Here is a 16,507-nt window from a genome sequence, read left to right as displayed (position 1 = left end):
ATATTTCTCTTACTTAAAAAAAAAAAAGGAAAGGAAGAAAGCCCAGAGGAAAGCAGTCCAGAGCTGTTAGAGCAGTCCCTTGTGTGAGGGACCCAGTTCCTGCTATGTTGCTCTTCTGCTATCCTTGTGCATCATGGCTTGGTCCGAAGAGGTTGCTAGGATGCCACCTGTCTAACTGGTGGTCAGCCAGCAGGAAGGAGAAGTGGGAAGACAAAGATGTGCTCTCTTTTTTAAGGAGAATTCCCAGAGGTCACTCACATTCTTCCTATTTATACATCATCGGGAGAATCTATTCTCGCGTTAACGTAGCTGGGAAGAGGAAGGCAGGATATAGTTTTTTAACTGGGTTACTAAAGAAAAAGGAGAGGATGGATACTGGGGTGGGGGGCAGTTTGCAGTGATTGACAAAGCCAGTATCAGGCCTTACATTGTCTTCTGTGTTCCTGCAGGACAAAGAACAGCATTATGCACAAAAAGGATTCTTTAAAAGCAAAAACTATCTGTAAAGTTAAGGGGGAAAAAAAGAGCAAGCTTAGCTGGGAATAAACATAGATTTCCTTAGGATAATGGAAAGGGACCTCAACAAAATGACAGGTCACTAAGTAAGCCTCTGGTTCCACCGCTGCCCACAGTCTAGCCTCAGGCCCTCAGCCTTCGGCCCCCTTAACCCTCACATCTGCACTGTGAAGCTACCGCTTTTCTTGCTATGCCAGTTACACAGAAGGAACTGAAGCCCAGACTATGGGAAGAGGAAAAGACAGAATGTTGTACTGGAACTGGAGGGGCTGAACCGAAATTTAAGAAAATACCAGCGTAAACTCATTACTTTTAATATATATTGATAGCTAAATATATTTAAATGAGTATAAATTTCAAAAAAAGATTCAGTGACATGGCCAAACTGCTTGAGAGGTTTCAGGTAATGAAAAATAACTAAAACAGATAGCTGGTTTGGGACCTGTTGCCCTGTTCACAAAAACCAGATAAATCATGAAGTATTCTCCAAATGGGTTTGTATTTAATTTTGACTGTAGATCACTTCATCAGCCCCTACAGAAAAACCTATTACAAACCTATTTCATTGTCACTTGAAGTAGGTGATTTCATTTCATGTGGGATACTGAGGAAAATCTCTAGATTTGGCTTTCATCATTTTAGGGTCAGATGAACTGCTTTGAACTCTTCTTATTCTGCAAAGCCCCCTGACCCATGTTGGAGTACTCCAACTATGTTTTTAATGCACAGGTATTTATTTTTATTAGTTACTCCAAAGATACAAATATTGAGGTAGACATGCCTACTCAACACCAAGTGACTTAAAAATTAAAAGACTATGAGAAACAAAAACTTTTACTTATTACTTTTATGTTTTTGATTATAAATATAAATATACTTACTTATATATTTTTGAACTACTAGAAAATTTTAGCAACAATCAGTTGCATACATAATAAAAACGTGTAGTTCTAAAATTATAGGAAAAAAGGATGGTATAAATTACAAGGTACCTATCATTATCAATGGCATTTTATTTTTTTATAGACCCGCTAGAGAAATCAGGAAGACTTCACAAAACATGGTGTGATATCTACTGGTGGAGACAGGCCATGAGGTGAGTGAAAAATTACAAAGAACTTATTTCTAATAAGAACACAGATAAACTGAGAGCTTAATTTAAGCCAGTGCACATGTACTTAGTTTAAACCAGTACTTTATTCTTGAAGTGCAAGCATTATAAATTACTTTAAAGAATTTTGTAACCCTTCTTTGTTTAAAAACAAACAAATAAACATATTATGGGATTCTATTATTAGTTAGCAGTAAGGCTAATAGCCACTTTACAAACTAGCTGTGTTACCTCCGGGTTTTCCTGCATATATGAAAGCTTACTGATAGTATTGAGACATAATGAACTATGCATTTTAATTGAGTTCTATTTTGCATGTCTTTGGGAATTGCAAAAAAACCTTAAGAACAACAAAATTTACATTCATCTAGCATTTACTGAGTCCCTACTTTATGCTAGGCTTTGCGACACAATAGCTATGTGAGAAAGGTGAGTATTATCCTCATTTTACAGTTGAGGAAATGTAGGTTTACAAAAGTTAAGTAAGGTTCCCAGAGTCACAAAAATAAGTAACACAGAGGGGATTTGAAGCTAGATGTCTCATGTACTTAAGAAAAAATCCCATAGTTTAAAACATGATGTTCAAGTTTTAAAACTGAGAAGTACACATTGTAAAACAAACAGGCAAACAAAGAAGCTTGATCAAGACAGAAGACTGTAAGTAAACTTTGAAAGCCCATCTTACCCCTTTCCCAATCCTCTTTCCAAGCAAAACCACTGTTAGTAGTTTGGTATGAATTCTTCTATATCTTTCTTTTTGTCCAATGTGCTCTTCACTGTATTATACTTACTATCTACTTCAAAACATTAATGGAGGAGGTTGAATTTACTACATATTTAATGGTATAAACATCTACCTTTAAATAATAACTGAAACATTCAATTAGCTAACATTAGCCCTCTAACTGCAGAGATCAAAAGAAGGGAACTCACTCTCTTTTTCCTAGGGATTCGTAATCCACTGCAGTGGGTCTTGGTTTTGACAGAGTGTGTATGGACTCCTTTCAGAGTCTGATGTGAGTTCTGAAACTTCTCCCTAGAAGAAAATGAACCTACATAAAATTTTGCCTATAATTCAGAGGATTCATAGATAACATGGACCCCTGTTCTTGTAGAAGTAAGATTTTTAAATTAATAATTTATCATAAATACTAAAGTAGAAGTGTGGACAAGAAGCTATGACAGCACAAAAAAGCAAGGACTTTACTGAGCCATGTGAAGAAAGACAGGACAGTGTGATACTTGCACAGAATCTTGAAGGAGACAAGAAGTTTGATGCCAGTTCAAAGTAGAAGGATGTCCACTGAGGAACAACATTTCTAATGCCCAGAGGCTATAAAGGACAGGGAGCCACAGACCTTTCTCTGTGATCGGAGCCTAGTGTGTGTGTAAGAGGGGCTAAAGATGAGTTTGCAGAACTGACTAGAGGCCAGAAGGCAGAGGTCTACGGTGCTGGGATGTTTGAATTTTAGGAGTCACTGAAGAATTTTGATCTAGATTTTCACAGGCAGAAAAGAAGTCTATAATTAATGCATGGCTAACTGATTGTGGGAATGATACTGTGGATGAAGGAATAAGAAATAGAGTCAGATAAGACGATTTGATTCCGATTTGTTGGGGGATCATTGACAAAATATGGTATTAAAAAGATATGTTGCTAAAAATCAGATGGAATTCATTGGAAGATCACTGCTTTTACAAAGGAGACGGGGAGAATAAAGCTCTGAAACTGTCTTGGCAAGATCAAACTCCAAGTCTGGGCAGCACACCTGTCACCGTGCGCGGCGCCCCCAGGCTCGCGTCAGCGGCGGGGGTGACCGTGCACTTCTGGCCGGCCACACCTCCGTGCCCCGCGGCCGCCCCCCCCCGTGCCCCCCCCGCAACTCCTGGTGGGTCCTGCGGCTTCCCAGACAACTCTTCTACGTGCAAAGAGTAGGAAGAAGAAAGAGGGGGAAATGGGTCAGGTTCTCAATATTTCTAGACAGAGCATGTGCCGCTTGTACAATAATTTTTTGTGAATTAGTTTCACAGTAATGTAGTTTGAAGCAAGGCATACAGATAATGTAGCTGGCTAATTTCTGGTTGGCCGCACTTAGCCTAGCACATCCAACTGAAAACCCTCTGTTGGCCTCACCTGCTCCATGGCAGCGGCTTCATGACTGAGGCAAGACTACAAAGCCTGAAGGGTATTTTACTTGATAATATTATTCATTTAAAATTTTACTTATCAGATGCTATAAAGGCTTTGAAGACTATGTGCAATTTTGTATGGTGTATTATAAATTTTTTTTTTTAGTACAGAGAAGCATTTGATCTTTGCTGCAGTGTAGTGCTTCAAAAGATTTCTCAGTCTACATGTTTAGGTAGTGAACTTTTGTTAAACAAAATTTACAACTTAGGTGAAATAGCATTGTTTTTTCTTGTTTGCCTTTTCTAGCTCATTAATTAAAAAAAAAAGTCTCCTTGCTATTAATATGAATAAAGAAAGTTCTATGTTGTTTTCTTTTCCCTCCAGATTTATTAAAGTATCACTGACATATACAATTGTAAGATATTTAAAGTGTGTGATGTGATGATTTGATATACATTATGAAAGGACCCACTCACACACACATCAAGTTAATTAACACATCCATTACCTCACATATTTACTTTTTCTTTATTTCTCTTTCTTTTTTGGTGAGAACATTTAAGTTCTACTCTCTTAACAAATGTCAATGATAAAATGCAGTCTTATCAACTATAGTCACCATACTGCACATTAGATCCTCCCCAACTTAGTCATCTTACAACTGAAAGTTTGTATCTTTTTACACCACCTCCCTACTGTTTTCTTCAGGGAATGAAATCATTAACCATAAACATCCTTGGCATTTGATTAAATTCAACTCAAACTTGCGTTGAGTGTCCACTACAAAAAGTTTTCAAAGTTTTCATGCCTATAATTCCGAGTAGGGAGAGATACTAATATGGTATGAAAATGTAGGTAGGAAAGGGATTGACTCATAATGCCTTGGAGAATCAGGGAAGACTTCTTAGAGAAGAAGGTGTTTGAACTGAGCCTTGAAGAAGGAGAAATATTTCCTTAGGTAAAGAAAGACATTTGAGGCATAGAGGATGGAAGGAACAAATGTAGAGAGGCGAGTGCTTGATGAAATGCACGAACTGTGATCATCTGCATGGCTACATCATATATGCTAACCACTATGAAGTTTTATTTGGAATATTATGAAATAGGGTAAAAAATTAAGTTCAGCCAGTCCAGCCATTAGCTGTTACAAGTAACAGAATCGTGTCAGCTAATGTCTAACTTGCTGCAGGGGTACATGGGGATGGCCACCAAGGCAGCCTTTCTGCGGTTCAGGGGAAGAGTGGCCTCAGAATGTACGGCAAGGTAGAGGTTTGCTGAGCTGATGAGCTGGAGTGAGCGCAAAGGAGCACCTGAGACATAAATAAAATTAAAGTCCCATATGTAGAGCTGGATCAAGAGACACGAGACATGCTAAAAATCTAGCAGCCATTCAAATGAATTTTCTGATAAATATAGTTCTGATACGTATAGTTTCCTCCCTCTCACACTTCTAGGGTTCTTTTAGGACCTCTGATAGATTGGTGAACGTGCACCTCCTTAATCTAGCTCTGACCCCATTTTCAGGCCTGAGATTGCCAAACAGTTGCTTGCTGGGGGGTCCCTCTCTCCTCACTGCTGGGCTGGGATGTCTGCTGAGGATGCAAGTTCTCCATCACACTCCTGCAGTGGTTACAGGCACCTGCGCAGCCCTCACCTCTGAGCGGGGAGCTTCAGACCAAAGCAATTTAACATACAATCCCTGCACTTGAAGACCTTCGAATCTAGACTCCTTGGGAGGGTCCAATGTTTGCCTTTTCTTTTATCTCAGTTGATCTTAGGGTGGGGCTTCCAGTTTTGTCCCAGGCAAAATTGCAAAGTATAGTAATAATCACTGCTCAAGACTTATAATCATAATTATAATTTCATACCAGAAACTGAGCTAATCTGACTCTTTAGAGAATTAAGTGATTTTCCCAAGATCAACCAACTATTTAAATCAGGTAGCTGGGATTTGAATCTAAATCTTCTATACTTCAAGCTCAGATTCTCCATCCCTATGCCTTCTTGGCACCTAGCTTGGCTCTCAGTGTTACTTCCAACTAGCTCAAGTGTTAGCTGACAACAGAATAAGGTTTGTCAAAAATTTTCTCAAGATCCGAAGGAACAAGGTTATAGTGTTGATGATGGGCAACAAGGCTGATATATCTGGGCAAAAATGGCCGACAGCCATTTTTCTCTACTTATTTACAAGGCCCACCTCGCTGCTGTTGAAATGGTGTTATCGAATTCTGTGGTTACCATATTCGTACAAGACATTGGGACTCTGTAGTGAGCCATTTTATTATTTCCATCAAAACAGGAGGTTATAACTTGGTCAAGTCATTTGACCTCTTGATCTCATTTTCTTTATTTGTGAAGGGACAGGGTTTGGCTGGCTTCTCTCTGTGTAATCTTTCAGTTCTGATTTTCTTTACCATTTTATGCTGAATCTTTAGTTTACATTCTAAGTAGTTCTGGTGTGGCTTGGTTTACCATCGTTTTCCAAACGATGATAAAGGTTCACTCATTTATTCGACACCTATTTATTTGGGGCTTCAATGATTCTAAATATTCTAATTTAACATTTTAATGACTTTTCAAATGTATGGCATCTACTTATTTATTTAATGTTTGCTAATGGAATTATGGCTATTATTAGTAGGAAATTAAAAGTTATGGTAGCTGAATTTAGATGATTTTAAGAAGCATGGATTTGTTCTGCATGTGAACTTTGCATCTACACTTACAAGTACAGTATTTCTCTCTTCAGCTTCATAAACCACAGGCTAGAGAAGAACCTGAGCTAAAGAACGTGTGGGAAGGAGTTACAGGCTCAGAACTAGGCAGGAAATGCAGCTTACAAAGGAATGTTTTTCCCTAGATTCACCTTGCATATACCTGCTCTCTTACTGTTTTGGAGACCGAGAGCAGGGCAGGAGCACGGGTCCCCAAGCAGCTGAATGGCAGACACTACAGGCCAAAAGCAGGTCCTTGGGTATCAGAAGGAAGGAAATGGACAAGGAGTAAGATTTCTAAGGTATAGTCCAAAGGGGGTGAAGGAAGAAAAGGATTGGTTTTCCTCTATCTCTAAAAGATTAGACCCTAATATACATATAACAAGGCTAAACCATTGCAGATCATCCTATTTTTTGCAGTTCTGAACATGCCCTTTATGCCAAGATAGAGGATTCAATCCCATTGTTCCACTCTCTCACAGTTTGGATTTCCTGTGGCCAAATTCTTCCTCTCTTAGTCTCTACATCCTTAACTACTGACTATCAGCTTTTTAGGTAAAAGAACACTAACTTAATTATTTTTTTTAAAATTTCTGGGCTTTATTTAGTTAAATTTATTTGTTATTTTTGTTTTTATTATTTTTTCTTTTTTTATGGTTGTTCAGTTACAGTTGTCCTCATTTCTCCCCACCCCATTCCTCTCCTCCACCCTACCCACCCCCACCTCCCACATTCAATCCTCCCCTCCTCCGTTATCTTTGTCCATGAGCTCTTTATATATGTGCCTTGAGGACCCTTCCCCTTCTTTTTTCCTATTTATTTATTTTTAATATGACCATTACATATTACACAAAAAAGTCAAATGAGTTTGGTACTTATAAATTATTAAATAAAAATATAAGGATACATATTTATATTTATAGAGCTTTTTCTTTTCTTCTAAACTAACCAAATCTGTTCTTTTGCCATTTTATGATTTTAAAAAGTATACCCTGACTGGTGTGGCTTAGTAGATTGAGTGCCAGCCTGCAAACCTAAATTAAAGGCTGCCAGTTCGATTTCCAGTCAGGGCACATGCCTGGATTGTAGGCCAGGTCCCCAGTTGGGGGTATGAGAGAGGCAACCTGTCAATGTATCCCTCGTTCATTGATGTTTCTCTCCCTATCTTTCTCCCTCCATTCCCCTCTCTCTAAAAATAAATAAATAAAATATTTTAAAACAAAGTAAAACAGTATTTTCCCCAGAATAAGTGGGGAGTGGGCTTAATAGTTGCAGGACACAGTTGCCCTACTTCTGCTCCTTCCCTGTCCTAAGCAAGTCCCTATTTGTCCCTTTGGGCTCTGTAAATTGATTATTAATAATTAATTAACACCTAATAATTAGAGGAGGATTATGTGCTAACCAGTTACCATTGACAGAGTTTGGTAGGTTGATTATCTTAGTCACCAAACTTTTACCGATCTTCTATTCTCTGTGAGAACAAAGAATGAACAACAGAGACACTAAGAGGTGGGGAAAATATCCTTTTTTCTCATGAAGTTTATAATCCATTTAGCAAATGAGATTATTTATATAAGATAAATAACAGTGGAAAATTTTGGTTTGGGTTCCAACTGAGTTCTACAGATGTTCCAGGAAAAAAGGGATAGTTTCCTGTTGGATTGAAGGGGGGCAGTTCCAGAGAGGAATGGGCCTAAGCTGGACTTTGGGGAAGGAGTAAGGATTTGACCAATGGAGTATGAAGAGGACAGACCGAGCACAGAGAAAATGAGAGACAAGGTAGGAGCGCACGTGATAAATGAGACTCAGGAGGCTGGAATGCCTCCTCCATATTGGAAACAAGGTTGGAGATGAAGGTCAGGGCCTCATAGAGGACCTTGAGGCTTAGCGCCTTTTTTAAGAAGAAAGCTTTTCAGGTGTTTTTCTCTGTTTGTTTGTTTGTCTGTTTTTTCTTTTTTTAAAGCAGGAGCTAAGTGATCCTGCTTTCAAATAATCTGGGTGCAGTGTAGAAGAGATGACAATGAAAAGATAAGGAGGAAATTTTAGAAACATGATAAAGCAAGACTCAGAAGGATTTTACTAATGGTGGATTGTAGGATGAGGGGAAGATTGCTTTAAGATTTTGAGTTTGTGTCAATGGTGGTGCTAGCAAGAGGGCTAGGAAATCTGAAGGAGGTGCCTGAATAGGGTAAAAATGACGGATGTGATTTAAACAGGTTGAGTTTGAGGGGACCGCAGCCAAGTGAAAATATTCATTGGAAAGAAATATAAAAGCAACCAAGGATATGCATTTAACAGACAAAAAATCAGAAGAACAGCCAACTTTGGTTTTTTCCCTCAAAATAAGGACCAGAATACTAAAAAGTAGCTAAAACTGCATAGTGGAAGAACTGGGAATTAGGAAATTGTAAACTGCTTGGCATAATTTCAGTTTGGGTAAAGTGTTTGTAATTTGTTGTTGCTTTTGTTTTTCTTTAGATTGAACAAAATGACAGTAACGGAAGGCTCTGGGGACTGGAGGGCTGGGAAGGGCGGCCACTGGTTGCTATATCACCATGTCATTGATTGATATTTGGAGATAACCTGCTAGATTTTAGCCTCGGCATTTCAGAGTTGCAGAGACTCTGAGAGCCTCCATGCAGAGAGGAGGAAATGAAAGCTGAGAGAGGGTGCCTGGCTCTCCCACAGCCCTGCAGCGAGTGAGAAGTCAGGTTGGGTCTCAGTCCAGTATCCTTCACATTCCCCTGCCCGGCCAGTTGGCAGATGCATGGCCTTCCGACTCTTTAGGGGAACGTTTTTACATAGCTTTTTAGTGGGAAGCCTGATGAAAATGTTCACAGGTTGCATTATCAAAAGCAAAATGCATGGCTTATGAAAAATGCCAAGTACAATACATAGCAGGAAAAGAAAGGGGGCAACGTGTTCACCCTGTTAGATCGACTTGCCTGCAGGAAATGGAATTATTTTCCAGTGACATCAAAACAAGGTGAAATGGGCATAATCTCCAGGGAATGATATCCTTCTAGCATTCTTAAGCAGCCCTAGAATAGATTTCAAGTGAGGCTGTTCAGTGTTGTTCCATATATACTTTTAAAGGTTTTGAAGAACAGGATTGCTATCCAGCTACCTGGGATGTGAGAAATACATAATTCAGTCTGGAGGCAGGTGGATGGAGCACTTCTGTATCTTATTTACCTATTCTTGTCCCAACTTGTTCCAAAAAGGAAACTGAAATAGTGCAACAAAAGATTCAGGAATCAACATAGAGCTTCTTAGCAAAACCAGCCCCAATGTGTTCTCATCTCTATGAAATGTTTCTAGGGCTTTTCTTCTTGTGCCAAATTTACCAGATGTGGTAAGAAACTACTCATTTGTTGGATTCAGTATGCCTCAGCGCTAGGGAGGGCACCTATGAAATAGCCTAAAATTGTAAAAGAAATGATACAACTAATGATGAATTTACATTTTTCATTGATCAATAAAGAATGTCAAATACTTCTTATATCTAGGTTACTATGTTGTTGGACTTTACTAATAACTAGTTATAAGTTACAGTATCCTTAGTGGGAATAGTGACAGTTTTAAAAAAATGGCCAAGGTAGGTTTATGAAAGGTATGAGACAGAAGACAGAAGATGGAAAACAGAAGTTTTTTGTTTTTTTGTTTTAAATAAATCTTCACTCAAGCATATGTTTATTGACTTGAGAAAGAGAGAGAGAGAGAGAGAGAACCATTGATGTAAGGGAGAAACATTGATTGGTTGCCTCCCCCACACACCCCAACTGAGTGCCAAACATGCAACGTAGGTATGTGCCCTGACCAGGGATGGAAACTGCAATTGTTTGGTGTATGGGATGACATTGCAACCAACTGAGCCACCTGGCCAGGGCAGAGGGTTTTGAGGCAGGGGACCTGCAGGCACTGACATCCTCAGGTACAAACGCATGTGTGCAGCCTTGTGGGTGGACTAGTTCTGTAAGGAGAATTATCGTTTTACTGGCGGGAGAACATTGCTGACCCCGTCAATGGCGCTCAGGCTATGGGCTACTCTCCTAAGTGAGATGATAGATTTGCAGGGTTTGTCTAGAATTTCCAACTCCTGGAGTCTTTGTTCACTGGGAGGCAGTGAGACATCACGATCATCCTGAAAACTGGATTTTATGCTATTTTCCATTCTAGCAGTTCTGTAGGTGCCAACAGCAGATCCAAATTGGATTCATCTGAACTATGAAAAAATTGTCCCAGGAGAGACAGCAGTAACCTGGTTTCGCCCCTCACCTAAAAAAGGACGTGGTGACTGATGATCTATTTCATAGGATACTACTAACAGCCTCGTGATCTCGATCTTGTGAGCTCTGCAACTGCCTCTGCTCCAGTGGGGGAATTTTTCCTGAGGACTAGTTAAGGTTTTATCATGCTGATACACCCCCTGTGCAAATTAGGGTCACCCTAGGGCTGCAGGGAACTTTCTCTGGAGCTCAGAGCTCTTTCCCTTCACAATTCTCTCAGGAGCTTCTCTTGCCTTTCACCGTCTTCCCTCTCTTCCACTCAGGACTGACCTAGTAAAAATAGAATGACAGTTTATTTATTTATTTATTTTGAAGTAGGTAGTGTTTCCTTTTACTGGGGCAACACTGTGCTCTCCGAGAGCCTCTGGCATGGGGTATCTCAGAGAGGCTCCTGACTTCCACTTAGATGAATCCAGGGAGAGAACCTATTTAAAAGGCTGAAATTAAAGCAAGCCAAACCAGGATAAGAAAAAAGGTTGAGCACATCTTCCTGACTGGACCCATACCTCACAAAGCATTCAGGTTCACATATCAGGTTGTGACACATGTATGGGAATCAATTAAATGAGTCAGAAGAGCCCCTGGAAGTAATATGGGCTGAAACTTTTGATACGTTTTGATGTCTTAAATGAGGAAGTCTTAAATTTGAAATAATTATCTCTAGCCATTGGGGAGGGGGTGTGTGTGTGTGTGTGTGTGTGTGTGTGTGTGTGTGTGTGTGTGATAGTATGCTAGTCTTCTTTATTTTCTGACTGATGTTGACACAGAAACTCAACCAAGTTACTCTGTCCTGACTGATACATTAGGTAATCAAAAAGAATTGACATGGCAGGGAGGTGAAGGCAGGTGGATCTCTGTTATTCCATATGCGGACATAAAGAACCTCTGCGGCTCCTGAGCTGGGAATCGCCCACTCCCTGTGTGTTGCCCTCTTCTCACTGGCTGGGGCACTCCGAGGTTGCCGGCCGTGGTGGCACATCGGTTATCAGTAGATTTGGTGCGGAGCCATGCCTTAGGAAGTCCTGCTCTCTCTCGGTCTTCAAGCCCAATGGTGGCACATGGATATATTTCTGCCAGTGAAACTTTCCTTGATATAATAAAATAGGATGGTTTCTATTTTTCCCCTTAACAAAAATCATCTGCAGGCTAGACTCTTTCTGTATTTCCCACTAATTCTTTTTTGCTGATGTCACATGTAGTAAAAAGCGTGTTTCTTTTGCTGTCAATAGGATGTGAATTCAATTTACTTCCACCAACATATGTTAAACATAAGCCCAGAATGGGACTAGGAGCTGGAACTACAAAAATGAATAAAACATTCTGGCTGCTGCCGAGTGGCTCCCAGTCTGGTGAGGGAATTAGCATTCAGGCACTTAACTAAGGATGGGATGGGATGGGATGGTGGCCTTATGACCTGCTTCAGTGGTAAGGGCCACCTACTCTCTAGCAATAATCATATATGAGAAAAATTAAGGAAGAGGCTGCCCTGAGGACCAAGAACCATTTTCAAAGCAAGACTTGTTGTTTGCGATGTCTTGTGGCACTGACATTTTTAAACATTTTTTATTTTTGTTTCTATATTTAATATTAGTATTTAAAAAATTTTTAAAAAATTTTAAAAATTATATTTCATCAGTTATGCTATTACAGTTGTCCTGATTTTTCCCCCTTTGCCCCCTCCACCCAGCACCCCCCACCCTCTCAGGCAATCCCCCCACCATTGTTCATGTCCTTGGGTTAAGCATATAGGTTCTTTGGCTGCTCCGTTTCCTATGCTATACTTTACATCCCCATGGCTATTCTGTAACTACCGATTTGTACTTCTTAATCCCCTCACCTCTTTACCCATTCCTCTACAACCTCTTCCCATCAAACCATCAAACTCTCTCTGTATCCATGATTCTATCTCTGTTCTTCTTGTTTGCTCATTTATTTTTTAGATTCAATTGTTGATAGATATGTATTTTTGCCATTTTATTGTTCATAGTTTTGATCTTACTATTCTTAAATAAGTCCCTTCAACATTTCATATCATTATGGTCTTTTTCTGTCTGGGAAACTCTTTACCTGCCCTTAAAGTCTGAATGATAGCTTTGCTGGTTTTTATCATTTGGCTGTAGGTCCCTGCCTTTCATGACTTGGAATATTTCTTGCCAATCCCTTCTAGCTTGCACAATTTCTTTTGAGAAATCAGTTGACAGTCTTATGGGAACTCCCATGCAGGTAACTACTGTACTTTGCTGTATATAATGCACACCCACATTTTTGGCCCAAACCTTCAGGAAAAAAAATCTTTTATTTTAATTTTTTAATTCAATTATTTATTTATTTTTATTTAGAAACAAAACCGATTATCATATTCCAGGGTATTATTTTTCATATGGATATTGTTATTACTTTCTAGAATTACACTTTTAATGCATAAGCATGAATAAAAGAATTAAAAACATTTATATAGATATGGAATTAGTCCCACCCATGTATAATGTGCATCCTTATTTTTTCCCTCAGAAATTTGGGCAAAAAAGTGAGCATTATATTCGGCAAAATATGGTAACTTATTTTTTTCTTGCTGCTTTTAAGACTTTCTCTTTATCTTTAATCTTTGGAATTTTAATTATGATGTATCTTGGCATGGGCCTCTTTCATCCATCTTGTTGGGGACTCTCTGTGCTTCCTGGACTTGCATGTCTATTTCCTTCACCAAATTATGGAAATTTTCTCTCATTATTTTTTCAGATGGATTTGCAATTTCTTGCTCTTTTTCTTCTCCTGCAGACACCCCTGTGATGCGAATGTTGGACCTCTTGAAGCAGTCCCAGAGACTGCTTATACTATTCTCATCGTTATTTTTTCAATTTTGTTTGTTGTTTATTTCTTTTTAAATATATAATCTTTATTATATTTTTTCCATTACCACTTTATTATATTTTTTCCATACTCCCCCTTTTTTTGGATTCTTTTTTTCTTCTTGCTGTTCTGATTGGTTGTTTTTTGCTTCCTTATGTTCCAAATCATTGATTTGATTCTCGGCTTCATCCACTCTACTCTTGTTTCCCTGTAAATTGTTCTTTATTTCAATTAGTGAATACTTTGTTTCTGACTGGATCTTTTTATGCTACTGAGGTCTTCAGTAAGTACCTTGAGCATCCTTATAACCAGTGTTTTGAACTGTGCATTTGATAGATTGCTTATCTCCATGTTGTTTAGCTCTTTTTCTGGGGTTTTAATCTGTTCTTTCATTTGGGCCATGTTTCTTTGTCTCATTTTGGCAGCCTCCCTGTGTTTGTTTCTATGTATTAGGTAGAGCTGCTTTAACACCATGTCTTGGTAGCGTGGCCTAATGTAGTAGGTGTCCTGTAGGGACCGGTGGCATAGCCTCCCCTCTCCCCTTTTAACCAAGCTGGGTACTTGAGGTGTGCCCTTTATGTGGGCTGAATATACCTCCTCTTGTAGTTGAGCCTTGGTTGCTGTTGGCAGATTTACCCAAGCCAGTCAGGTCCAAGTATTGGCTGTGACCACTCACCACAACCCTCTGCCCTCTGTGGAGAATCAGCTGTGCAGGTGCAGTGTGGTGGTGCTCCAACATGGTCTGTAGCTGTCCACTGGGTGTGCTGGCCCTGGGGTTTCCCCCGGTGGTGCAGGCGAAGGTCAGCCCCGATCTGTGTTTTGCCCAGGGCCAGTCACCCTTCCTGAGTTATAAAGCAATCTGAGATGGCTGCTACTTGTACTGGGCTTGGAGATACTCACCTGAAGCCAAGCTGTGAATCTAGGCTGGCTACTGGTAGTGCCAGGCTTGGGGCTCACTGAGGCCAGCTGCAGCTTCTTTGACAGGATTTAGGAAGTTGTGAAGCATAAGCCGAGACAAACCATTCATATGGAAAAGCATTTGGGTGGGCCTGTAAGTTGTGTGGGGAGGAGTCTCGGGGGATCTCCAAGGTGGATCAAACAGTGTTAGCCAAGTTGATGGAATCTCAGATATGGCACCAGCTCGCTGGCTCTGTGGTTTGTTGGCTCTGTGGCAGGAGGGTTTAGAAAAGGGACAATGGTTTCTGCTCCCCTTGATGCCAGGCACTTCAGTTTCTCCCAGCATGCTGATGACTGTCATGCTGCTGCCCCAGTGCTGGAGCTGAGAGAACGTGAATCTGAGTAGATGGGTCCATGTGTGGGTTCTTTAAGAGGAAATGCTTGGGAATCCAGAAGTTTCTTCCACAGACTCAATTCCCACTGGTTTTTGCAGCCAGAATTTGTGGGGACTTATCTTCCTGGCACTGGAACCCTGGGCTGAGACTCCTTGCTCCAGAGATATCCCTGCAGAATTTTTATCCACCACACATGGGTGTGGGCCCAGCCCAGCCTGCGTCTGCACCTCTCCTACCATTCTGGATGGTATGGTCTCTTTAATTCCGTAGTTGTCAGACTTCCATTCAACTCAATAACTCACAGTTCTGGGTAATGGGTTTTTAAAAATTTTAGTTGTAATTTTGATGTGGTTGTGTGAAGAAGTGAGCCATGTATGTCTATGCCACCATCTTGACCAGAAGTTGGAAGACTTTTTTTCATTGTTTAATTTATTGCATTTCCCACTTTTATATTGGTATGTGTGCAAGGGTGATTTGATTATACATTTATTTGGAAGTGGGTATAAAACTTTACGTTATCATTGAGGTATCCTTATTTTAAACACTTGCATACATGCTTATGTATTGTGAAATTTGTCGCTATCTCAAGTCATACTGTGTTCTTTGTTTTCCTGCATTATGTTGATTAATGAATTATATTAATAGATTTGTAAGTACCAAGTCATTTTTATATTCTAGAACAAACTCTACTGGCTACAGTGTTGTATTTTGTTTTCTGATATTTTATTTAGAACATCTCTATATTTAAGCTATGTTAGAATAGATTTGGTACCAGAACCTCATAGAATGGATTTAATAAAATTTACATATACACTATCCTGTGGTATGGATTAAACAACAACATGGTCATTGTTATTGACAGAAACTTCTTAATTTATTATTCTGGGTTATTTCCTATTTGAGGGTTAGATATTTGACACCTACCTTTCAATATCTTCTACAGATAGTTATGCTAGTTGATTTTCCAGTTTTTGAAACAGAGTTCATGAATTCATGTTTTCCTAAAAAATTAGTTGTTTCATCCAGCTTTAAAAAATTATTGACATTGTTATAAATAGTGATTTTAAAAATAGCATTCCATAGCCTGTGAATCTGTGGTTACATCTCTCTTTTTTGTCCAATTTTGAGTTCTTTCTCTTTCAGTCTCCCTCTGTCATCAGACTTGCCAGAACTTTCCCTATTTTATAAATCCATTTAACCTGGTTTTTCAAGTAGTATCAGAGCTCACATAGGAACTGATATTTTTAATGACAATAAAAGGGGTTCCTTATGTTATAGTACTTTGGAGTCCTGTGGCATGACATGGATTATTTTAAGAAATAGAATAATAGAAAAAATAATGGTCTTACTTGGAGCTACTTCCTGTGAATCTCTGGGTAAATTGTTGTTCAAACTGCAGTTTCCTCCTGTATAAAATGGGCGGCAACACGCACCGCTCACTGCACAGCATTGCCGCAGTGACCTGGTGAGTAATGTACATAAGCACTTTGAAAACTATAACAAGGTCATGAAATATGCTATTTCATGAAACATATGTTGTTTTTAGGTTGTATAGGAAAAACAAGCCCTTTCATAATTCTTAAAGCATTTTTTTTACATCACAA

General features: G+C 39.4%; 1 protein-coding gene across 6 annotated transcripts in view; it reads left to right on the top strand.

Moving 5' to 3' along the window:
* ARHGEF33 (Rho guanine nucleotide exchange factor 33) overlaps positions 1-16,507 on the top strand; it is a 76,096-nt gene that overhangs the window by 3,614 nt on the left and 55,975 nt on the right. For all 6 annotated transcript variants that reach the window (XM_054567593.1, XM_054567591.1, XM_054567604.1 and 3 more), the window contains exon 2: positions 1,543-1,612. The gene's annotated coding sequence lies outside the window, so the exon portion shown is untranslated. The remainder of the gene's footprint in view (positions 1-1,542; positions 1,613-16,507) is intronic.

Source organism: Pteronotus mesoamericanus, unplaced genomic scaffold (assembly GCF_021234165.1).
Source record: "Pteronotus mesoamericanus isolate MK-2021 breed Mesoamerican mustached bat unplaced genomic scaffold, CSHL_Meso_final contig_101, whole genome shotgun sequence".
NCBI classification, from domain to species: domain Eukaryota; kingdom Metazoa; phylum Chordata; class Mammalia; order Chiroptera; family Mormoopidae; genus Pteronotus; species Pteronotus mesoamericanus.
This window is presented reverse-complemented; position numbering and strand designations above follow the sequence as displayed.